This window comes from Triticum urartu, chromosome 2A, assembly GCF_056163025.1.
Source record: "Triticum urartu cultivar PI428250 chromosome 2A, HENAU_Tu73, whole genome shotgun sequence".
Lineage (NCBI taxonomy): Eukaryota > Viridiplantae > Streptophyta > Magnoliopsida > Poales > Poaceae > Triticum > Triticum urartu.
In genome coordinates, this window is record NC_141874.1 from 152,796,718 (window position 1) to 152,822,195 (window position 25,478).

Here is a 25,478-nt window from a genome sequence, read left to right on the forward strand (position 1 = left end):
GGAGTTTCGTCTCGAAACCCTCTTTCCGAATAATCAACTTAAACATGTTTTTGCTACTGTAAAATTTGCCCTAGATCCAAATTACTAGAACGAAGTTGTTTTCTTTCGCCGTTTGATTTCTTTTGCTTCGTTCGATTTGATTCTTTTGCAAACCAGGGTTCTTAAGTTGAACTTTCTGGTTAGATCTTCTATTTGAGTTTTACCTGTGCATTAGATGAGTACTTATTGTATGCTTGTTGTTTGTCTGCGATAGAATACCCGGAGTGCGCCGCCTGTTACTTCGAATCTCTAGGTTTCGCGGATCATCAGCAAGGCAAGTAACACTTTGATCATGCCTTTTTCTACAACCCAGTTTTATTGTATTAGATCAATCCTCACACATTGCATGAATAGGATCTAATTAAATTGTGGGATGGGAAGTAGATGAGGTAGTACCTATTACCTGTTTATTATCAAACCTTTGGGAGTTACTTCTGCGTTTGCTTATTATGCCATGCTATGCTAGTAGACGTGGATTGGGTGAGTGATATCCATGACAGATGTGATATTGTTAATTAATGGTTTATCTAAGGTGGCAACCTAACACACATCTGGGTGGATTGAGGCACCTGGGGTTTCCAGGACTTGCCTGTTTTTCTTTTGGACCGCCACCCAGGCTCAAAGGGATCATGAGATTATTCATACTAGAAACTTCCGTGTGCAGCCACAAGCCATTATGGGCTCTGGCATAGTTGACTAAGTTGTGCGAACTCTTACAGTGGTAGACTAGCAGATGTAGGGGATGTAGGTGGTACGGTCTACCCGATCGTAAGGTGCTAGCGCTTCTGAAAGACTATGTCTCGGTCATCCGTCTTCTCAAACACCCTGTAGTGCGAGAAATCAAACGGAGGCGATCGAGTCTTGTGGGGAAAAGTGCGCAAACCTCTGCAGAGTGTAATAAACTAATCATGGTTAGCCGTGTCCCCGGTTATGGACATCTTGAGTATCTAGTACCTGGATTATCATGTGAATCTCAACATGTTACTCTAAAATTAATTTTGTTGGGTTTTAATGATGTTACTTAATTGGGATTGAGAATGCTGTCAACCATTCTCAATGTTTAACAACCACCATGATAGTAATTAATTTATTCCTTTGCAGTAGGGAAAAATTGGCTTTACGCAAAAACTGTAACCATAGAGCTTTCCACCAGCCAAATATGCATATAGTATAGCTGTTGCATTCCATTACTCTCTATGTGTTACCTTGCCAGCATATTCCATGAAACGGGTCAGCAACGTTAATGTTGCAGACTTTTCAGACGACGATTAAGGAGTTTTTAGGTCGTGGTTCTATACTCAGTGATGCCGTTGGAGTTGATGGACTCACTTATCTTCCAAGCCTTCCGCTGTTATCGTTATTAGATGGCCTTAAGCCATATTTATTGTAATAAGTTCTCTTTTGAGACACTCGATGTAATAAGTGTGTGATTGCTACTCTGCTATAAATCCTTCGAGTACTGTGTGGTGTCAGCATTACTGATCCAGGGATGACACCGGAGCACAGAGATCAGACTGTTTGAGGTCTGGTCGCTACAGAGATGGTATAAGAGCACACGCTGACTGTAGGACACGACCACTAAGCTAAAGACCTAGATCACTACTCACTCTCCTCTCTTCTGACTTCTCATCTTTTCTACTCTTTAGGGTGGCGGATGCAAGGAACAAGTTCACCCAACCGGACGAAGATACACCCTTTGGACGCCACTTGAAGGAAGTCACTAGATACCTGAACATAGGAGTACCAAGCTTCACGGGAACCTACAACGCCACTTTACCTGAAGAAGAGCGCTGGATGATTCAAGTTCAAGTCCAGGAAGGACGTTCATGCCAGTCACTGAGCCCATAGAGTTTTCTTTTGATGCACCAACTTGGAGTCTAGGAAAGAGCATGGCGGCTCACATCGCCATGGGACGCATTGGAGAAGTCTACCGCAAGGATCTTAAGGATACTATCTACCAGATTTGTGGGCGCCGAGATGAACACTGGGAGATGATCAGCACCAGGAAAGATAGATCCATTGCAGCTTTTATTCAGGAGTTAAACCAGCACATTCGACGACAGGAGAATCAGATGTGCACCGACATGATAGATCTGAAGAAGGCTAAGACTAGAATCAAGGAACTAGAGGAAGAACTCAAGGCTACACGCGAAGATTATGAAGAAGAAATTGAAGTATTGGTGGATAAGAATGCCGACCTAACTATGAAGCTAGGAATATTTATGGGAGGCCCGACACCAGTAGATGAAGACGAAGAACCCAAAGAGATTAGCCCGGAAGACTACATCATCATTGACGGCACCGACTCGGAACAAGATAGTAGCGATGATGACTATGTGGATGAAGCAGGAGCAGATATCATGGAGTCTACAACCGTAGAATATTTCTAGTAGACCACCTCATCAGTAGTAGTAGTCCACCATGTAAATATAGTAGTCCGAGCACTTTTGCGATAGCTAGATCGATTGTATGTCCTTGTTTGATTGATTGAAGTGAATTGTGTGCTTTTTCCTCATGTGCATATGGGTAGTGTTTTCTCTTTAGACCCCCTCTATTCTTATATCTCATCTTTTCTAAACCCTCAGATGCCTCCGAGACGTGACCCCGGACTTGCCTTTCCGCCGGAGCTCACCCAGTTGATCCAGCAGCAGAACACCTTGATGCAGTTGCTAGTTCAGAATCAGAATCAGGGGAACAACAACAACACCCCACCACCACCACTACCTGTTGACCACTTAGCCCGTTTTCTTAGGCTAAATCCGCCGGTGTTTTCCAGTAGCACCGAGCCGATAGTAGCAGATGATTGGCTCCGCAAGATAGCTAGGGAGTTGACCACCGCGGGATGCACAGATGTGGAGAAGGTTAAGTTTGCCGCACATCAGTTAGAAGGACCCGCAGCATCTTGGTGGGAGAATTTCACAGCCACCTTCCCAGTCGACACTGTCACATGGGACCAGTTTCAGCAGGCTTTTCGTACTGCCCATGTTTCAGCAGGAGTAATGGCCATGAAGAAGCGTGAGTTTCGTAACTTGCGCCAAGGAGGACGGACAGTTGGGCAATATGTGGAGGAGTTTAGTAAGCTAGCACGATATGCCCCAGATGACGTTGCTACAGATGCAGCTAAGCAGGAGAAATTCCTGGAAGGATTGAATGATGAGTTGAGTATGCAGTTGATGGTAGCCACCTTCAACAACTACCAGGAGTTGGTAGATCGTGCTCTTATGATTGAAGGGAAGCAGCAGCAAATTGAGAACCGCAAGAGGAAGTATGGACAAGGAAAGTATAATTCAGGAGCTCAGCAGAAGCCTCGTTTTACCCCTAGGCCGGGAGGACATTTTCAGCATACCCATGGAGTAGGTAGCTCGCACAATCACAATGGAACCAAGAATGGTAATGGGAATGGAGGAAGCAACGGACAGAACCGCAGCACCCCATCAACCCCAGCCAAGAAGGATTTGAGCCACGTCACTTGCTATAAGTGTTCGAAGCCAGGACAGTATGCAAATGAATGTCCTGAAGGCCAAAACGGCAATGGAAGCTCTGGAAAGAAGCCGAACCCTTTCAACAGGGGACAGGTGAACCACGTTAATGTGGAGGAGGTTGAAGCTCAGCCCGATGCAGTAATAGGTAAGTTTTTGGTTAAGTCATTTACTGCACTCGTTCTCTTTGATACTGGTGCATCGCATTCATACATATCAATGGGATTTGTGGATAAGTATAACCTACCAACCCAAGCCCTTAGGTCACCCATGTTAGTAACCTCGCCAGGAGCAGAGTATGTGGCAAGTCTATGGTGTGATCGGTTACCATTAAGGATTGGTAACTATGTTTTTCCCTCAGACCTAATAGTACTGGAATCTCAAGGATTGGATGTGATATTAGGCATGGATTGGTTATCAAAGTATGAAGGGAATATTGAGTGTGCTAGTAAGTCAATATTGCTTACCACACCAGAAGGGAGAAGGATCAAGTATGTATCCCGACATGCGCCAAACAGGACACAAGTAAATTCCTTATCAGGAGTTGTGCAGGAGGAAGTACCAGTGGTAAAGGATTTTCCTGATGTATTTCCCGAAGAGTTGCCAGGCATGCCACCGGATAGAGACATTGAGTTTTTGATTGAGCTTTTGCCAGGCACTGGGCCAATATCGAAGAGACCATATAGGATGCCAGCAAAAGATTTGGTGGAAATTAAGAAGCAGATTAAGGAGTTACTGGATAAAGGTTACATTCGCCCAAGTTCTTCGCCTTGGGGATCACCAGTACTTCTAGTAGAGAAGAAGGATGGATCGTTAAGGATGGTTGTTGACTATCGAGGATTGAATGAAGTAACAATCAAGAACAAGTACCCGCTACCAATGATCAATGATCTGTTTGATCGATTGCAAGGAGCTAAAGTGTTTTCCAAGATCGATTTGTGACCAGGATACCATCAGTTGAAGATTCGAGAATAGGATATTCCGAAGACAGCTTTTACCACCAGGTATGGGCTGTATGAGTATACCGTTATGTCATTTGGACTGACTAACGCGCCTGCCTATTTTATGAACATGATGAACAAAGTGTTTATGGAGTTTTTGGATAAGTTCGTCGTAGTGTTCATTGATGATATCCTGGTTTATTCGAAGAATGAAGAGGAGCATAAGGAGCATTTGCGTTTGGTACTTGGAAAGCTCAGAGAACATCAATTATATGCCAAGTTCAGCAAATGTGAATTTTGGTTGAAGGAAGTAGGATTCCTCGGACATGTTATATCTGGAGAAGGTATAGAAGTAGATCCCGCTAAAGTTGAAACCGTGACCAAGTGGGAAGCCCCAACTACCGTTGGAGAGATCCGGAGTTTTCTTGGACTCGCAGGATACTACCGGAGATTTATTGAGAATTTCTCAAAGATTGCAAAGCCTATGACGGAGTTGCTGAAGAAGGATACTAAGTTCAAATGGACTGAGGAGTGTGAGGCTAGTTTCCAGGAGTTGAAGAAACATTTGGTGACCTCACCAGTGTTGATTTTGCCAGATCAAACCAAGGATTATGAGGTGTATTGCGACGCTTCACGTCGAGGACTTGGAGCAGTGCTTATGCAGGAAGGGAGAGTTGTTTCGTATGCTTCACGACAACTGAAGCCTCACGAATTGAATTATGCCACGCATGATTTGGAGTTAGCAGCGGTAGTGCATGCATTGAAGACATGGAGACATTTCTCATTGGAAATCATTGTGAGGTGTACACGGATCATAAGAGTTTGAAGTACATTTTCACACAGAAGGAGTTGAATCTCAGACAAAGGAGATGGTTGGAGCTTATCAAGGATTATGATATGAAATTACATTACCATCCCGGAAAAGCTAATGTAGTAGCTGATGCATTAAGCCGCAAGAGCCATGTCAATAGGTTAATGACGGGAGAAATACCCAAAGAGTTAGCAGAAAATCTTCGTGAGCTATGTTTAGAAATAGTTCCGAGAGGCTATGTGGCAGCATTGGAAATTCAGTCAACTTTGATGGATAGAATCAGAGAAGCTCAGAAAACTGACAAAGAGATTGTCGCTATAAAGGAGAAACTGAGCAAGGGAAAAGCTAAAGGATTTCGTGAGGATGAGCACGACACCCTATGGTTTGAAGACCGTGTTTATGTACCCAATGACCCGGAGATCAGGAAGTTGATTTTGCAAGAGGCACATGATTCACCGTATTCGATTCACCCAGGAAATACCAAGATGTATTTGGATTTGAAGGATATTTTCTGGTGGACCGAAATGAAAAAGGATATTGCAGAGTATGTAGCAGTTTGTGACGTATGTCAGAGAGTAAAGGCAGAGCATCAGAAGCCAGCAGGATTGTTGCAACCATTCCCGATACCCAAATGGAAATGGGATAAGCTAGGCATGGATTTTATCACGGGATTACCAAGGACTCATTCAGGCTATGACTCGATTTGGGTCGTAGTTGATCGATTAACGAAGGTAGCTCATTTCATCCCAGTAAAGACCACTTACACCAGTGCTAGGTTGGCAAAGATATACATGACCAGGATCGTATGTTTGCATGGAGTTCCGAGGAGCATCGTATCAGATAGAGGAACCCAGTTTACCTCAAAGTTCTGGAAGCAGTTGCATGAGACTTTGGGTACTAGGTTAGAATTTAGTACAGCTTTTCATCCGCAGACAGATGGACAGACTGAGAGAGTCAATCAGATTTTGGAGGATATGCTGAGAGCTTGTGCGCTAGATTAGGGATCTAGTTGGGACGATAATTTGCCATATGCAGAGTTCTCTTACAATAATAGCTACCAGACCAGTTTGAAGATGGCCCCTTTCGAGGCTTTGTACGGAAGGAGGTGCAGGACACCGTTGTCATGGGACGAAGTTGGAGACCGCCAGTTGTTTGGACCAGATTTGATTAAGGAGTCTGAACAGAAGGTGAAGTTGATTCGCGATAGGCTCAAGGTAGCACAGTCTAGGCAGAAGAGCTACGCAGATTCTAAACAATTAGACAGTTTACGAAGTCGGAGATAGAGCTTATCTTCGAGTATCCCCACTTCGAGGGATTAAGCGCTTTGGAGTTAAGGGGAAGTTAGCGCCACGATTTGTAGGACCATATCGAGTTTTGGAGCGTATAGGAGAAGTGGCTTACAAGTTGGAATTGCCAGAAGGATTAACAGGAGTTCATGATGTGTTTCACGTTTCTCAGTTGAAGAAGTGTCACGCGGAGATGGCTGACATACCTTTGAGAGACACAGTGCCATTGGAAGAAATTCAGTTGGATAACAATTTGACCTATGAGGAGAAACCAGTCAAGATTCTTGAGTTTGCCAGCCGAGTTACTCGTAGCAAGGTTATCAAGTTTTGCAAAGTTCAGTGGAGCCACCACACGGAGGATGAAGCCACTTGGGAGCGAGAGGAAGATTTTCTCAAAAACCACCCTCACCTATTTTCTAGCCAACCCGAATCTCGAGGGCGAGATTCATCTTAAGGGGGGTAGGTTTCTAACATCCCAAATTTTCAATTTGGAATGTTATACATTAGATCATTATGCATATCATATTTTATTTTGCTTTTGGTTTTGATCCTAGAAAATCCTAAGCAACTCAAGGACCCACGGAGAGAGTTGGGGATTTCGTTATTTACATATTTGAGTTTTCTCAAATTATGTGAATAGGATCATTTGATTTTATTTATTTTATCATCAATTATTTCTATTACAAAAATATGAGAGAGGGAATAAAATGACTTTCCCAAAATATAGAAATATTGAGGATTTAATAAAAAATCAAATAAGATTTATTTCGGAGTTTTTCGGTATTTTATTTGAATTTAGGAAAAATGCGCGTTTTTCAAATAGTTTGGGCCCAGATAAATGTTCACTTTATCGGGCTTGATTTTAGAAACCCGGGAAAATTTATTTCGTGAATTTTGGAGTCTGTTTAATATTTCTTTTTATTTTTCTTCCGAGCGGAATTATTTTAAAAAAAAACTCGGAAGCGACTTTGGGCCGTACTCGGCCAGAACTCCGCCTGGCTGGGGCCTTTATAAGGTGCGCCCGAGGCCGAGCCGAGCCAGCCCACCACCGCCGCCCTAACCCTAGCCGCCGCCAGCCGCCGCCGCCGCCGCCAGCCGCCGCCGCCGCCGGAGTTGCGCGCCGCCCGAGGTTCGCCGCCGCCTCGTTTTCCATGCTGTTTTTTTTTAAAAAAAAATGTTCGTCGTTTTTCTTTTTCGTCGGATTTTTCCGCGGTTATTTTCCGATCGCGATTTCTGATCCGATTTTCGTTTTGGTTTAACTTTTCGCTCGTTTGTCGGAATTAGGCGATTCAAGCGCCCGGAGTTTCGTCTCGAAACCCTCTTTCTGAATAATCAACTTAAACATGTTTTTGCTATTGTAAAATTTGCCCTAGATCCAGATTACTAGAACGAAGTTGTTTTCTTTCGCCGTTTGATTTCTTTTGCTTCGTTCGATTTGATTCTTTTGCAAACCAGGGTTCTTAAGTTGAAATTTCTGGTTAGATCTTCTATTTGAGTTTTACCTGTGCATTAGATGAGTACTTATTGTATGCTTGTTGTTTGTCTGCGATAGTATACCGGAGTGCGCCGCCTGTTACTTCAAATCTCTAGGTTTCGCGGATCATCAGCAAGGCAAGTAACACTTTGATCATGCCTTTTTCTACAACCCAGTTTTATTGCATTAGATCAATCCTCACACATTGCATGAATAGGATCTAATTAAATTGTGGGATGGGAAGTAGATGAGGTAGTACCTATTACCTGTTTATTATCAAACCTTTGGGAGTTACTTCTGCGTTTGCTTATTATGCCATGCTATGCTAGTAGACGTGGATTAGGTGAGTGATATCCATGACAGATGTGAGATTGTTAATTAATGGTTTATCTAAGGTGGCAACCTAACACACATCTGGGTGGATTGAGGCACCTGGGGTTTCCAAGACTTGCCTGTTTTTCTTTTGGACCGCCACCCAGGCTCAAAGGGATCATGAGATTATTCATACTAGAAACTTCCGTGTGCAGCCACAAGCCATTATGGGCTCTGGCATAGTTGACTAAGTTGTGCAAACTCTTACAGTGGTAGACTAGCAGATGTAGGGGATGTAGGTGGTACGGTCTACCCGATCGTAAGGTGCTAGCGCTTCTGAAAGACTATGTCTCGGTCAACCGTCTTCTCAAACACCCTGTAGTGCGAGAAACCAAACGGAGGCGATCAAGTCTTGTGGGGAAAAGTGCGCAAACCTCTGCAGAGTGTAATAAACTAATCATGGTTAGCCGTGTCCCCGGTTATGGACATCTTGAGTATCTAGTACCTGGATTATCATGTGAATCTCAACATGTTACTCTAAAATTAATTTTGTTGGGTTTTAATGATGTTACTTAATTGGGATTGAGAATGCTGTCAACCATTCTCAATGTTTAACAACCACCATGATAGTAATTAATTTATTCCTTTGCAGTAGGGAAAAATTGGCTTTACGCAAAAACTGTAACCATAGAGCTTTCCACCAGCCAAATATGCATATAGTATAGCTGTTGCATTCCATTACTCTCTATGTGTTACCTTGCCAGCATATTCCATGTGCTGACCCGTTTCGGGCTGCAACGTTAATGTTGCAGACTTTTCAGACGACAATTAAGGAGTTTTTAGGTCGTGGTTCTATACTCGGTGATGCCGTTGGAGTTGATGGACTCACTTATCTTCCAAGCCTTCCGCTGTTATCGTTATTAGATGGCCTTAAGCCATATTTATTGTAATAAGTTCTCTTTTGAGACACTCGATGTAATAAGTGTGTGATTGCTACTCTGCTATAAATCCTCCGAGTACTGTGTGGTGTCAGCATTACTAATCCAGGGATGACACCGGAGCACAGAGATCAGACTGTTTGAGGTCTGGTCGCGCTACACTAGGGTTACACAAGGTCGGTTACAAAGGAGGAGATATACATATCCGTATTGCCTAGCTTGCCTTCCATGCCAAGTAGAGTCCCATCCGGACACGGGACGAAGTCTTCAATCTTGTATCTTCATAGTCCAACAGTCTGGCCAAAGGATATAATCCAGCTGTCCAGAGACCCCCTAATCCAGGACTCCCTCAGTAGCCCCTGAACAAGGCTTCAATGACGACGATTCCGGCGCGCAGTGTTGTCTTCGGCATTGCAAGGTGGGTTCCTCCTCCGAATACACCATAGAAGAGTTTGAATACAAGGATAGTGTCCGACCCTGCAAAATAAGTTCCACATACCACCGTAGAGAGAATAATATTACCACAAATCTAATCTGCTGACACGTTTTGGCAGCATGACATCATGCCACGGCCCGGTAATTATTTGAACCATTTTTCTTTAACCAGCCCCGCACATAAGGCGAGGCGGTTTCTTGACACGTCTTGTCGAAGCAGAGATTGTGCTCCCCTTATTACGGGATTCTCATCAATACGGACGTGGGTAACCCAACCGCGCCATCAATTACGGCGCTTGGGGGATAAGCGAGTTTTACCAGGCTAGTGGGGGCGCATAGTTTAGTCCGCCCTTATAAAGGGATAAGATCTCACCTTTTTCTACCCACGCCTTCTTCCTCCTTGCTCATCCATTCTCGCGCACTCGAGCTCCAGCGCCCAAGTCCGCATCCACCTCCTCAACTCTCTCCAAAACATGTCCGGAGCGGGAGGCAAGTGGATGGCCTCCTCCGTCACGGAGGGGCACATCAAAAAGTTGCGCGGAGCCGGATACTTAGCCGCGGACATCGCGCACCAGCTGCCAGCCGCGGGGCAGGTCATCCCTACCCCAGAACCCCATGAGAGGGTGGTCTTCCTCCCCCACTTCGTCCGCGGACTGGGGTTTCCCCTCCATCCATTTGTCCGTGGCCTCATGTTCTATTATGGGCTGGACTTCCACGATCTGGCCTCGAACTTCATCCTCAACATCTCGGCGTTCATCGTCGTGTGCGAGGCTTTCCTCCGCATCCGGCCCCACTTCGGCCTATGGCTGAAGACCTTCAATATCAAGCCGAAGGTTGTAGGCGGCCAGCAAGCGGAATGCGGCGGAGCCATGGTGGGAAAAATGCCCAATGTTGCATGGCTCGAGGGCTCCTTCGTGGAGACCGTAAAGGGGTGGCAATCGGGGTGGTTCTACATCACCGAGCCGCGCGACACCAACTGGGTGGCGGCCCCCGAGTTTCGATCCGGAATCCCCACACGGCTCACTTCCTGGAAGGAGAAGGGCCTATCCTGGGGTTCATCCGTGGAGCTGGACAGACTCGAGAAATGTATCCGGAACATGACAAGCAAGAAACTTAAGCTTGTCAACATAGTCCAAGTCATGCTCTTCCGCCGGATCCTCCTGTGTCAGCAACGGGATTTCAACTTATGGGAGTTCGACCCGGCCCGGCACCAGACTCTAAGCGAGATCTTCGACACGACGCACAAAGATGTCTGGAGGGTGCTATTTAAGGGCACCGAGGTCCCTCCCTCTCTCACTGAGGACCGCGGGCTAAGCGCGAAGTGCCCTGCGAATCCGGTAAGTTCTGCACATTTGGTAGGATATTTATTTCCCATAGCTTAACCATGTGCGGGGTCTGAGCTCTTATGCCTTTAACAGGACTGGGTGGAGGCATCGGAGCAGATCGACTGTCCGGCCCCCCTGCCCGAAGACACCACGGACGCTCTCCTGACGGAGATGTTAACTCCGGCTCCTTATAAGGTGCCGGAGAAGACCAAGAAGAAGGCCAAGGGAACCCAAAAGAGTTCCCGGTGCCAGGTGATATCAGACTCATCGTCCGATAACTTCGCGACGCCCTCCTCCCATGAAGACGAGGAGGAAGATGAAGATGCTCCCCCCTCCAGCCGGGGGAGACAAGAAAAGGAAGGCCGCCCCAACCGGGGAGGCCGAAGGGTCCAATAAAGGAAGGACTCTCCTTCCGGACTGCTCCACCACCGCCGCTGAAGGCGAAGACGAGTGGCTGCTCAGGGCCAAGCCCCTGGCAAAGTCGTAAGTATTCGGATACCAGAGTAACTCATAGCATACCTTTGTCGCACTGCTTCTCCTGACGCCGAATATGATTATGCAGACCGCCCCAAGCCCGTATCGACGTATCCTCGTCGGACGGCTCCTTGGATTCGTCGGATATGGATAGCGATCCACTTCCAACCGTCTCCTCCCCTTTCCCTACGGACAATGCCGAGGTATTGTCTCAAGGGGCACCGAGCCGGGGCGAGACAATCCCGGAGGCGCCTCAAGGCGACCTTCCGGACTCTAGGAGCAAAGGGAGCAAGGCTCCCGGGGGCTCCAAGTTCGGCTCTCAGCCAAACACCGCGCCGGAACCTCCAACGGTTTCGGACTCGGGCATGCAGCTCCCTTCCAAAGGGGGTAAGACGCCTGTGCCGGTGACCTCTGTCCATCCAGAGGCACCGGACAACCTGTTGGGAGCGCTTCGCGGCGCTTCCATCGACGAAGAGCACCGCAGTATTATGAGTGCGGTGATCAAGAAGGTTCAGTCCTCCAAGAGCGGACTGACTGAAGCATGTTCCAGCCTTTTAACAGGTTTTGAGATAAGTATTTAAAATATAGGAAAAATATTACCGCATAGACAGTAGCCCCTGATGCTCTGTTTGGTGTTCACAAAGAAAAGCCGAATAGAGGATCAAATAATATCTGCAGGAGTCTAATATAAGTATGTCTATATGCGTATGCAGGCTTCGCTGCTGACCTCTGCCGCACTGACTGCGGAGGTCGCTGCACTGAAGCAGGATCTCGAGGGGTCCAAGAAAGAGCTCGGCCTTGCCAAGAGGCAGCTCGAGGAGAGCAAAGGTAAGTAATACCTTGTCTATAGATATATATGTATACACAAAAGATGCGATTGCACAATGACAGGATTATCATGAATTTGCCAGGGGCCACGACCGAAGTGGCGACCCTGAAGCAAGCGTTGTCCGAGGCCGAAAACAAAGCGGCCCAGGAGCGCGCCGAGCGAGAAAAGCAAGAGGCACGGGTGGGCGAGGTGCAGCAAGAGCTCCAGGCTCTCGTGATGAAGCACGAGGCTTTGGAGCTTGACTTGAAGACGCGAGAGTCTGAGCTTGCCGCGGCCCTTGAGAGCGCAAAGAATGCCAAGGCTGAAGCCCACAAGGCCCTCCAGGAGATTGAGGCGATGAGGAAGATAGCAGCGGGTAAGGCATTTAATATGCAAAGCAAGCATGTGAAAGTAAATTACTTGTTACTTACCCGAGTCCGGAGCTCTCCAGGAGCATTCGTAGATTTGCCCCGCAGCGTGTCGGATGCCGCAAGGTTTTACCAGGCCGAGGAGGGAAGCTCAACGGAGAAGCTATTCTGGTCTCAGTATACTGGGACCGAACACCCGATGCCTGTGAGCGACCAGCTGAAGCAACTGGTCGAGGTGCACAAGGCGGTTGAACAGGCCATGAGGGGCCTTATAGTCCGGATGTGGCCTGGCGACGCCCTTCCCAATAGCTACTTCGGCCTTGTGAGGCGGCTTGTGGATGCCTGCCCACGGCTGGAAGTCATCAAGCGGTCCGTCTGCATCGAAGGTGCATGTCGGGCTTTTGCCCGTGCAAAGGTGCACTGGACCAAGATGGACGCCGAGAAGCTGGTGAAGGAGGGGCTGCCGTAAGGTAAGGAGCATCGCCACCCTGAGATGTACTATGAGGGTGTCTTGAAGGGTGCCCGTCTTGTAGTGGACGAGTGTGCGAAAGATGTAATATTTGAATGAACTTGCTCGTGTGATCCTGTATTATGAAAACTTGTTCATATGCGCTATGCAACGCTTGTTTGAATTTAAAATATTACCTTCTGTTTGGCTGTTTATCTTATCTGAGAGATGGCTAGTCATCGGCTTCTGCCCCGTGCCACGAGTGCTGGGGTGTTCGGGATAAACCTGAGCACTCTTGTTCCCATATTTGGGTCCTTCGAGGGAGGTGCTCAGCACAACGAACAAGGCAATTGAACTATAATGCTTTATCACTCTCACTTAGCCATAGAATTCTATAATTTTAAATTTTGGCAAAGCCCCTAGTATTCGGAAGGCCGAATTTGGGGCGCTATACACGCCTTAAGCCGGACAAAGCCGACTCCTCGCTCTAAGTGGCATAAGTCTTTAGGGACTCGAAACCTCTCGAGCAGCGACCAGTCTCTCACCTTATCATGCCAGTCAGTTTTAGCTTTCTCTACTAAGGTGCTTAGCCCAGCAGAACCGGGGCACAATCACAGTAGTTCTCCCAGTGCTACCTTAGCCGATATAGAGGAACGTAAGGTACCAAAATATGGGAGCCAGGAAAACCCAACTATTGACCCAAGGCATGATTCGGAGCTAATGCATATAATGCTATAAGTTCGGGGTGCCGCACTGTCGAAAGTGTTCGGACTTCTCACGCCGTAATATGGGGTATGCTTAAGCCCCTAGCGTACTGGCCGTACCAGAGTGTATGGGTGCCGGATGTCATGAATGAACATATACATATATATAAAAAGAAAGAATAGAGAATGCAGTAAGAGTCTAGTGCTATGCATTGATTATTCAAAAAGGTGCGCTAAAGCACAATGATACAAGTAGTGCGATAAGCATAAAGTAGGACTATTTGACATGTCCCTCCAAGGGCAAGCTGAGGAATGGTATTAAAGCAAGTATTTCACTCGTGATTGTAATCCACCTGGGAGTTCCGTGGTGCGACATGGCTTTCTGCCTCCTTGGTTGCTACATCATGTGTTCGGCCATCATACTGCCGGACAGGGTTTCCAGAGATTGAAGTCCTGAAAGAGAGAAAAATAACAAAGTGAGAAGCCCATGGTGCGGTTAAGCCGCGTCTTGGGGCGTGCCGTAGTCGTGCCCCCCTCCCCACCTATGCAAATGGTATTTTCAATGCGTAGTTATGTACGCGTGGCACAGATTTCGCCGTTTGGCTAGTACTGGGGTGGGGGCCGCATTGCTATGCGATCTCGGAATGTGCCAGGCGGTCTTGTTGCCGATTACTCTGGGCGCGCTTGAAGGTGTCCGGGTTTTGAATCGCCGAACTGGTGGAGTCTCTTAAGAGACTGCTTTGTGCTTCTGCTGCGAGGGCCGCAGTGTGCTCCTCCGTACGGAAAGAGCACTTTGTGTTTCCATTAACTGTGATGACCCCCAAGGTCTTGGCATCTTGAGCTTAAGGTATGCATAATGCGGTACCGCATTGAATCTCGCAAATGCGGTTCGCCCGAGCAGTGCATGATAGCCACTGCGGAATGGGACTATATCGAAGATTAACTCCTCGCTTTGGAAGTTATCCAGGGATCCGAAGACCACTTCCAGTGTGACTGAGCCTGTGCAATGGGCCTCTACACCTGGTATGACGCCTTTGAAGGTCGTTTTTGTGGGGTTGATCCTTGAGGGGTCTATACCCATTTTGCGCACTGTGTCCTGATAAAGCAGGTTCAGGCTGCTGCCGCCATCCATAAGGACTCGAGTAAGGTGAAATCCGTCAATGATTGGGTCTAAGACCAGTGCGGCGAATCTTCCATGACGGATACTAGTGGGGTGGTCCCGGCGATCGAAGGTGATCGGGCAAGAGGACCATGGGTTGAACTTTGGGGCGACTGGCTCCAACGCATATACGTCCCTCAGTGCACGCTTCCGCTCCCTCTTGGGGATGTGGGTTGCGTATATCATGTTCAACGTCCGCACTTGTAGGGGGAACCTCTTCTGTCCTCCGGTGTTCGGCTGCCGGGGCTCCTCCTCGTCATCGCTATGTGACCCCTTATCTTTGTTTTCGGTATTTAACTTGCTGGCCTGCTTGAACACCCAACAATCCCTGTTGGTGTGATTGGCTGGCTTGTCGGGGGTGCCGTGTATTTGACATGAGCAGTCGAGTATACGGTCCAAACTGGACAAGCCCGGAGTGCTTCTTTTAAATGGCCTTTTCCGCTGACCGGGTTTAGAGCCTTTGAATCCGGCATTGACTGACGTGTCCTCGGTATTGTCGCTGTTAATGCAGCGCTTGTGTTTTTTGCGACGTGACCTGCCATTGCCATCTTTGGTATCCGAAGTACCATGTTTCTTTGATATGTTATTGCTGCGAGCCAGCCAGCTGTCTTCTCCCGCGCAAAAGCGGGTCATGAGTGTTGTGAGGGCTGCCATAGATTTCAGCTTTTCCTGGCCAAGGTGCCGGGCGAGCCACTCGTCACGGATGTTGTGCGTAAAAGCTGCTAGGGCCTCTGCATTCGGACAATCGAGGATTTGATTCTTCTTTGTTAGGAACCGTGTCCAGAATTGCCTGGCCGATTCCTCTGGCTGCTGGATTATGTGGCTCAAGTCATCGGCGTCTGGTGGTCGCACATAAGTGCCCTGAAAGTTGTCGAGGAATGCGGCTTCCAGATCTTCCCAACAGCCAATGGACTCTGCTGGCAAGCTGTTGAGCCAATGCCGAGCTGGTCCTTTGAGCTTGAGTGGGAGGTATTTGATGGGTGTAGATCATCACCGCGGGCCATGTGGATGTGCAGGAGGAAATCCTCGATCCATACCGCAGGATCTGTTGTGTCGTCGTATGATTCTATATTTACAGGTTTGAAACCCTCTGGGATTTGATGATCCATTCGTCTGTGAAGCATAGGGGGTGTGCGGCGCCTCTGTACTGGGCTATATCGCGACGCAACTCAAATGAGTCTTGTCCGCTGTGTTTGGCCCGGCCAGATTTACTTTTACTGTATCCGTCATGACGGTTATCGTCGCGCATAGTGGCGCGCCCTCGTGATCCGTAGATCGATCTTGTATGTTTTGCTTTGTCCTCCAATACGTCTCGCAGGTCTAGCATGTTTCCCCGTGCCTTGTCATTTTTATTTGAGTGGCGTCGGAGTGCGGGCTGAGATTTTGGCTGAAATGCCTCTCTATCACGGCCACGAGGTGGCCGGTCAACCGCATCATATGCTGGAGAAGTAGGTTTGAGTGCTTCCTCCTCCAGTCGGGGTAGTAGCCTACGCTTTGGGTAACTCTTGGAGGGGCGTTCGAGTTTATATTCCTCGGTCGCAAGGACTTCGGTCCATCTGTCAGCTAGCAAATCTTGATCAGCTTGAAGCTGCTGTTGCTTTTTCTTAAGACTATTTTCCGTGGCTATAAGCTGGCGCTTGAAGCGCTCTTGTTCGACGGGATCCTCAGGCACGACGAACTCGTCATCGTCGAGGCTTGCCTTGTCTTCGGAGGGAGGCATGTAATTATCATCCCCCGCCTCTCCATATGCCACTCTCTCGGGAGGGCTAGCTTCTCCATCCTCCTGCCCTAAATCTTGCTGGAGGGGATTGTTATCGTCTTCGGCACTGTCCGGAGTGGTATTATCTCCTGTGCCGGTGTCACTGCTTTTGCTTTGGCAAGACTTAGAGCAGCGCCGCTGACGTTGGCGCTTGTGTTGCTTCTTGGAGGGGTCATCCTCTGCTGTCTCATCATCATTGCCTTCTTTGGGTGTGTCCACCATGTATAGATCATATGATGAGGTGGCTGTCCAGTGCCCCGTGGGCGGTGGTTCCTCTTCGTCTCCCGCATCGTCGTCCATACCGTCGATGTCTTTGGAGTCTAAGTCGAGCATGTCAGTTAAGTCGTCGACAGTGGCTACTAAGTGGGTGGTGGGTGGGTGGCGAATTTCTTCGTCATCCGCATCCCAATCCTGCCGGACATAGTTCGGCCAGGATTCTCCTGACAAGGAGAGAGACCTTAATGAGTTTAGTATGTCACCGAAGGGCGAGTGCTGAAAAATATCCACGGAGGTAAACTCCATGATCGGTGCCCAATCGGATTCGATAGGCATGGGCGCAGGCGGTTCGGAGTCCGTGGCCGGGGAGGAATCCGGTAATTCGGCGTCACGGCTCTAGTGAAGGGTAAGGTCGATACTTGGCTCGATCGCCGATGAGAGTGCGGCCTCCGTGGCGGGGTCTATCCACCCGCCTGTGGAAGGCGCAGCTGGCTCCGAATTGAGGATCGAAGTGGTTGCCGGCGCGATCTCCTGGACACTGTCCGATGGCAGAGCTAAATCATGCTCATCGTGGTCGTGTGGCGCACTAGGCAGGGGCTCGAATCCGTCGAAGATCAAGTCTCCGCGGATATCGGTCGTATAGTTTAAGCTTCCAAACCTGACCTGATGGCCAGGGGCGTAACTCTCGATCTGCTCCAGATGGCCAAGTGAGTTGGCCCGCAGTGCAAAGCCGCTGAATACAAAGATCTGTCCGGGGAGAAAAGTCTCACCCTGGACAGCATCGCTATCGATGATCGAAGGAGCCATCAAGCCTAACGGCAACGACACAGAGGAACTCTCAATGAAAGCACCAATGTCGGTGTCAAAACCGGCGGATCTCGGGTAGGGGGTCCCGAACTGCGCGTCTAAGGCGGATGGTAACAGGAGGCAGGGGACACGATGTTTTACCTAGGTTCGGGCCCTCTTGATGGAGGTAAAACCCTACGTCCTACTTGATTATTCTTGATAATATGAGTAGTACAAGAGTTGATCTACCACGAGATCGGAGAGGCTAAACCCTAGAAGCTAGCCTATGGTATGATTGTCTGTTGTCCTACGGACTAAAACCCTCCGGTTTATATAGACACCGGAGGGGGCTAGGGTTACACAAGGTCGGTTACAAAGGAGGAGATATACATATCCGTATTGCCTAGCTTGCCTTCCACGCCAAGTAGAGTACCATCCGGACACGGGACGAAGTCTTCAATCTTGTATCTTCATAGTCCAACAGTCCGGCCAAAGGATATAATCCGGCTGTCCGAAGACCCCCTAATCCAGGACTCCCTCAACTCTGAAACTTTACGTGGATTTTTTATGGACCAGAAGGAACCCAATGGGCCAGAGCTGCACCTGGGGGGTGCCCCGAGGGGGCACAACCCACCAGGGCGTTCCAGGGGGACCCTGGCGCGCCCAGGTGGGTTGTGCCCACCTCGGTGGCCTCCCGTACCCCTTCTTTGCACTATCAATTCCCAAATATTCCAAAACCCATGGGGGTTAACCTAGATCAGAAGTTCCGCCGCCGCAGGGCTCCGTAGCCACCGAAAACCAATCTAGACCCGTTCCGGCACCCTGCCAAAGGGGGGAATCATCTCCGGTTGCCATCTTCATCATCCCAGCGGCCACCACGATGTGGAGGGAGTAGTCAACCCTCGGGGCCGAGGGTTTGTACCAGTAGCTATGTGTTTTATCTCTCTCTCTCTCGTGACCTATATCATGGGCTTTGTTAATATAGTCGGATCATATGATGTTTCTCCCCTCTATACTCTTATTGTGATGAATTGAATCTTTACCCTTTGAAATTTTGTCTTGTCGGATTGAATATTCAGAGATGAGAACACATGATATATGTCTTGTGGTATGAATACTTGAGGTGACAATCGGGGTATCTTATTGATTCACTTGATATATGTTATGGAATTAAACTCGCGGATTCCCGCGGTGATATTGGGGTAATCTATGCATAGGGGTTGATGCACGTTTCGTTATCTTTTCTCTGAGGGAAACTTTGGGGTCTCTTTGTAGTTCTTTGTGTGGATTGAGAATTATGAATATGATTTTGCTTTGGTGTTATTCTAGTATGAACTCTAGGATAAATCGAACGGAAACAATAGCTTTGTGTTATTTTAGTATGAATCTTGAATAGATCGAACGGAAAGAATAGCTTTGAGGTGGTTTCGTACCCTACAAACAATTTCTACATTTTGTTCTCCGCTAATAGGAACTTGGGAGTGATTCTTTATTGCACTTTGAGGGATAATCATATGATCCAACTATGTTAGCATTGTTGAGAGATTGCAGTAGCGAAACTACGGACCCTAGGCCTTGTTTTTAAGCATTGCAATACCGTTTTTATGCCCATTTACTATTTTCTACCTTTCTGTTTTTATTTATTTAGATTATAAAAATATATTTCTACCATCGGTATTACACTTTTATCACCATCTCTTCGCCGAACTAGTGCACCTATACAATTTGCCATTGTATTGGGTGTGTTGGGGACACAAGAGATTTCTTGTATTTGGTTGCAGGGTCGTTTGAGAGAGACCATCTTCATCCTACACCTCTCATTGATTGATAAACCTTAGGTCATCCACTTGAGGGAAAATTGCTATTGTCCTACAAAACTCTGCGTTTGGAGGCCCAACGTGTCTACAAGAATAAAGTTGCGTAGTAGACATCAAGCTCTTTTCTGGCGCCGTTGACGGTGAGGTGGGTGCTTGAAGGTATATCTTTAGATATTGCAATTGAATCTTTTAGTTTCTTGTTTTATCACTAGTTTGGTTTGTAAAAGAAAACATAAAACATGGAATTGAGGTTGCATCATATTAGTGATCATCTTTATAATATCTTTCTTGAAAATGATGGTTCGGAAAGTTGTGCTCAATTGTTAGAAGAAGAATTCAATAAAAGGTTTGGCACAAAATATTTGAATGATGAGCATGATTGCAATGTTGTTAGTATGAATTCTTTGAATATCCATGATGCTAATGATATGCAAAGCCATAAGCTTGGGGATGCTATGTTTGATGAAGATGATATTTTTAGTCCCCCAAGATTTGATGTGCAAATTTGTTATAATGATTGCATGCCTCTTATTTATGATGATTATAATGATGAAAGTGGATTTGGAGAGGTCATGACTTTATTTAGTGATGAATCCACCATTTTGGATGAGGCTTCAATTGACTATGATAACAAAGTTGCTATTTATGATGTTTATGATGATGACATGTATGCTGTAAAGAATCTTATATTTACTAATTGGAAGCACCATATGAGATGCCACGTTAAACCATGAAATTATCAAAAATTGACGGTTGATTCAATATCTAATGTGCGTGTAGCTGTTGGATAAAAGTGTGAGGCGTTCTCTCCTATCCCACGTACATAAGTAGTTCTCCACTAGGACTCTCTCAATTTTCCTTTATATAATATATAAGAAATATGAGGCGTGCCCAAGCTTGCTTCATTAGGACTCTCCGTTTCCTAGAATAAGAAAAAAAATGCAAATCTGAGCGTCTTCAAGATTTGAGGTACACATCTTACATGCAATGGCAAAAAAAAATCCATGTTAACCCAAATCAATAAAAATTAATTAAGCTGACAAATTTTGGTTTACTACTAGGATTAACCGAGCGACATAATATGCCAGGAAGTGACAGATGTGACAATAAATCGTATGTTCATGTCTGAGTCCTTTTTCTAGAGATAGAGTCCTAATGATTTACGTTTGGCTGGATCACAAAAACCAAATAGAGTTATGCCTCAAAAAGATCCTAATCAAATTTCATGTAGCTTCCAAGCTAGGTTCCTGTAAGTACGTACTCCCTCCGGTCCTTTTTACTTTGCATATAAGAATTGTCTGAAGTCAAACTTCGTAAAGTTTGACCATATTTGTATGAAAAAATATTAGCATCCACAATGCTAAATTTATAAAATATGAAAACTAAAGTTGTGACACATCTAATGCTGTTGATTTCACATTTTGAATGTTGGTATTTTTCCTATAAACTTGGTTAAAGTTTACGATGTTTGACTTTAGACAAATCTTATATGCAAACTAAAAAGGACCGGAGAAAGTACGTGCATAGTGTCTCAATCTAATTTATTTCTTGCGACTATACAGAAAAAGAAAAACTTGCTCTCCATCTGCGGAGCCATCATGACTCAACCTCTCGAGATTAAAAGTGAGGCTTTGGGGCGGGACCGAGTGTCTACCAACGCTTAAATTACATCATCAGGGCGCTGGCAACATGGCACTCCAGGTGAAATGGGCTGCGTCGGCTACATCCGACGTCTCTGTATGCGATGTAACGGTGTCATGCAGTTGGCTAAACTCACTGAAAGGTTCGACTGCTGTCTTGCAATCTTCATGTATATATGGTGCAGATAGTATCTTTAGTTTAATTATTTTCAACTATACATATTCTGATGCATGCACGATGGTGAACTATGTACTATCCTTTAGATCATGAATTCGTCTAATTGATGGAAATTAAATGTGATAAATTGTTGAGAGTCAAAGTAAATATCCAATTGTTACGTGCATACATAATGTATATAGGTCCATGGACTTCAAATGTGTTACTCCATCTTTACAGCCAGAATTCGTCCTATGTTTCCTGACTAATCCTTTCTATTTTATAAAATTATAACTATTATTACAGGTCACGTGTTTTGGCGTAAATTTTGGTTTTGAGATAATTTCTTGGAAATTATCATATTTTTTATGAACAATGTAGAAAAAGTTGTATATAGATGAAATATTCTACTAGATGAAGTAAATATTTAAATAGAGAAGGAGTTTCGAAAGCCTAATTCTAATATATATCCAGCTCACACGGTAATACTTAGGAAAGAAAATTAAAAAAATAGAAAACAGATTCAAAATATCATGAATTTACAAAAAGAACATGCTTTATTTATTTTACCTACGTGCAAATTTTCATTATGGAATGATATTGCCAAGGTTTGGGCAAAATAAACAGTGCTCTAAAATACTTTTAAAATAGTCTTTTTGGAGTATCATTCTTTTCCCAGAAAATTCCGAATATTTTTTCTTCACTAAATATCTAAAAAATATACTCCACATATACCCATTATAGAAAATAAACATAATCTATTTTCAAGGCAGGTTTATAATCAAACTTTTTAAAGTTGTCCTATGTGTTCTTTATCCCACTAAAATTTTATTATTTCTGGTGTTCGTTGTACTGCGATGATTGAAGATGAATAGATCGGAAGTTTTTCGCAAAAAAAATTGTATGTTCATACTCCATACTATTTGATGGCGAAATGACAACATATAATACGGCTTGGTATTCCATTTCCAGAACTTATAGCTTATAACTGAATAAAACATGCACAGATTACTTATTTCCTTAAGATTTAGCTGGAATGTTTCATATTTGCTATTAGAGACCAGCAAATAACATCACTTCGTTTATTCCCAGTAGCATCATGTGTGTTCTACATATTTATATTTTAACAAATTTGCACGTTTATATTTTTACAATCTATAACTCCGAGGTCTGTTGCAACGACACAAGAATAATGTGTATATAACATTGTGACACATTTGACCATCCAAAAATCATGATAGAAATATTGCATGCCCTATTTAATAACATTCACGAAAACATTTTATTATTGTCAGTAATTTTGTTTTAAAAAATAATGTATTAAGTACTAAAAAGTGCTAGCCCGTGCAGTGGCACGGGTTAATGACTAGTAATGATAACCATGAAACTTGTCATCATGATTATAATTTTCACTCTCATGATAGTTATTTTGTTGAGTTTGCTCCCACCACTATTGATGTGAATAAATTTGCTTATGTGGAGAGTTACAAAATTTCTATGCTTATGTATCATGAAAAGAATGCTTTATGTGATAGCTATATTGTGGAATTCATTCATGATGCTACTGAAAATTATTATGAGAGAAGAACAAATGCTTGTAGGTATTTCAGTAATATCAAGTTTCCTCTCTATGTGTTGAAAATCTTGAAGTTTTGCTTGCTTGCCTTCCTATGCTAGTTGATTCTTGTTCCCATAAATTGTTTTCTCATAAAACCCCTATCCATAGGAAGTGGGTTAGGCTTAAATGTGCTTGCCATGTGATTCATGATGCTCTTGTTATGTTTAAATTCTTATCTTTCATGCGAGCATCATTGAAATCATCATGCCTAGCTAAAAGGCATTAAAGAAAAGCGCTTGTTGGGAGGCAACCCAACACTTTTACTTACTATTTTTGTGTGTTCACATAATTGGGCTACTGTAGTAATCATGTGTTATTGCTTTTGTTTCAATGAAGTGCCAAGTAAGACCTTTGGGATGGTCTATGGCGATAGTTGATTCGATCTTGCTGAAAAAAGAAACTTTTGCACTCAGGAAAATAATTCTCACTTTCAGCAGAAGCGTGATAAAATATTGATTCTTTTTGAAGATGATTAATAGACAAATTGCCCAGGTTTTCTAATTTTGCAGAATATTTTGAGTAGCAGAAGTATGGTTGGAGTACAGATTACTACAGACTGTTCTGTTTTTGACAGATCATGTTTTCTATGCATAGTTTGCTTGTTTTCCAGTTTCCATGGCTTATATTGCTCAATATAAATTGTGGAAATGATATGCTACAGTGGGAATTGTGTGGAAACAATTATGAATCTTGTCTTTGAAAGTACCAAAAGTGAAATGGTTTGGCCTTTATCATACTAACCCATCTCACAAAGTTCCGTTCGGTTTTGTGTGATTGAAGTTTTTCAAGTTTTGGGTGAGATATCGATATGAGGAGAATATGGGGTGACAAGACCCTAAGCTTGGGGACGCCCAAGGCACCCCAAGGTGATATTCAAGGAAGATCCAAGCAACTAAGCTTGGGGATGCCCCGGAAGGCATCCCCTCTTTTGTCTTCAATATTATCGGTAACCTCACTTGGAGCTATGTTTTCATTGGTCACATGATATGTGTTTTGCTTGTAGAGTCAATTAATTTTGTTAGAATTTGCTTGCTGTTATTAAGAATAATGTTTTTCATCTTTTATTTCAATAAAAGCGGCATTGATAGCCTTTACTATGCTTATTTTACAAGTCTACATGTTACTGTTTGAAAACAGAAAGTTTACCGCTGTTGCAAAAATTCCCTAGAAAATCCATAATGTGATAAAATGTTGAAACTTTTTGAAAAATGAGATCTGATAAATTTTCTACAGTGTGGTAAATGTTCATAAATTTTGGAGTTAAATAAGTATTGATACTCTTGCATTCTTTACAGACTGTATTGTTTTGGCAGATTTCTGTTATGTTTGCATATGTTTGCTTGTTTAATGATTCTATTTGAGGATAGGAGCATTAAATATGCAGAGGCATTTAGTATGCAATTTTAAATAATAATTTTAGTGATTTGCTACAATAGGGAATGATAAGGTTTTTGCATTGGTTTATACTAACTTATCTCATGAGTTCTTGTTGAGTTTTGTGTGGATGAAGCTTTTGAGATTTAGGAAAACCGTGATACGAGAAGAATTAAGGAGACACAAAAGCTCAAGCTTGGGGATGCCCAAGGCATCCCAAGATAATATTTCAAGAAGTCTCAAGCATATAAGCTTGGGGATGCCCCGGTAGGCATCACACCTTTCTTCTTCAATAACTATAGGTTAGTATCGGTTGAGCCTAAGTTTTTTCTTCTTGACATGATGTGTGCTATTATTAGAATGTCATTTTATTTTGTTTTTCTTGCTGTTTTAATAAATTACTTAGATCTGAAAGTTTTAAATAAAATAGAGTTCTCAAATAGTTTCCAAAGAGGCTAAGTAAGCGGCATTCACATCCCGTCAACAAAGCTCTTTTCTATGTCATTTACTCTTGTGCTTCACTTATATCCTATGAGTAAATTGTTGAATAAGTTGAATTTCATGAATTTGAAATCATATCATGCCTAGTGGTAGCTTCACATTGGGCTTAGAAAGTGAAATATTTTGAGGCTTGACAATCACAATATTGGCCATACAAGCAATTCACGAATAATTAGTATAAGGAAGAGAACTTTCACATATAAATACACTATCATGGAAATCTTTTGTGATTGTGAGCCCCCATCAAAATATTATATGCCAAAATTGTTGACGTTGTACAAGGAAGACAACGCAATGGTTTATGTTTGTTCATATTCACATAGAAGTTATATTGTCATAGATCCTTCAACATGTGGTGCTTGCCCCCATCTTTGCTAGCCAAAGATTCCGCACCAAGTAGAGATACTACTTGTGCATCCAAAAAATCTTAAAGCCAAATCTTATTTTCAAGAGTCCACCATACATACCTATATGTGGTATTCCTTTGCCATTCTAAGCAAATTTGTATGTGCCATCTCTAATTTTCAAAATATATTTCTCTTTTGTGTGCTCGTACCGCTCGCGAGGCGGTGTGGGGTGGCCAATATTTTCCATGCTAGATGTGTTATT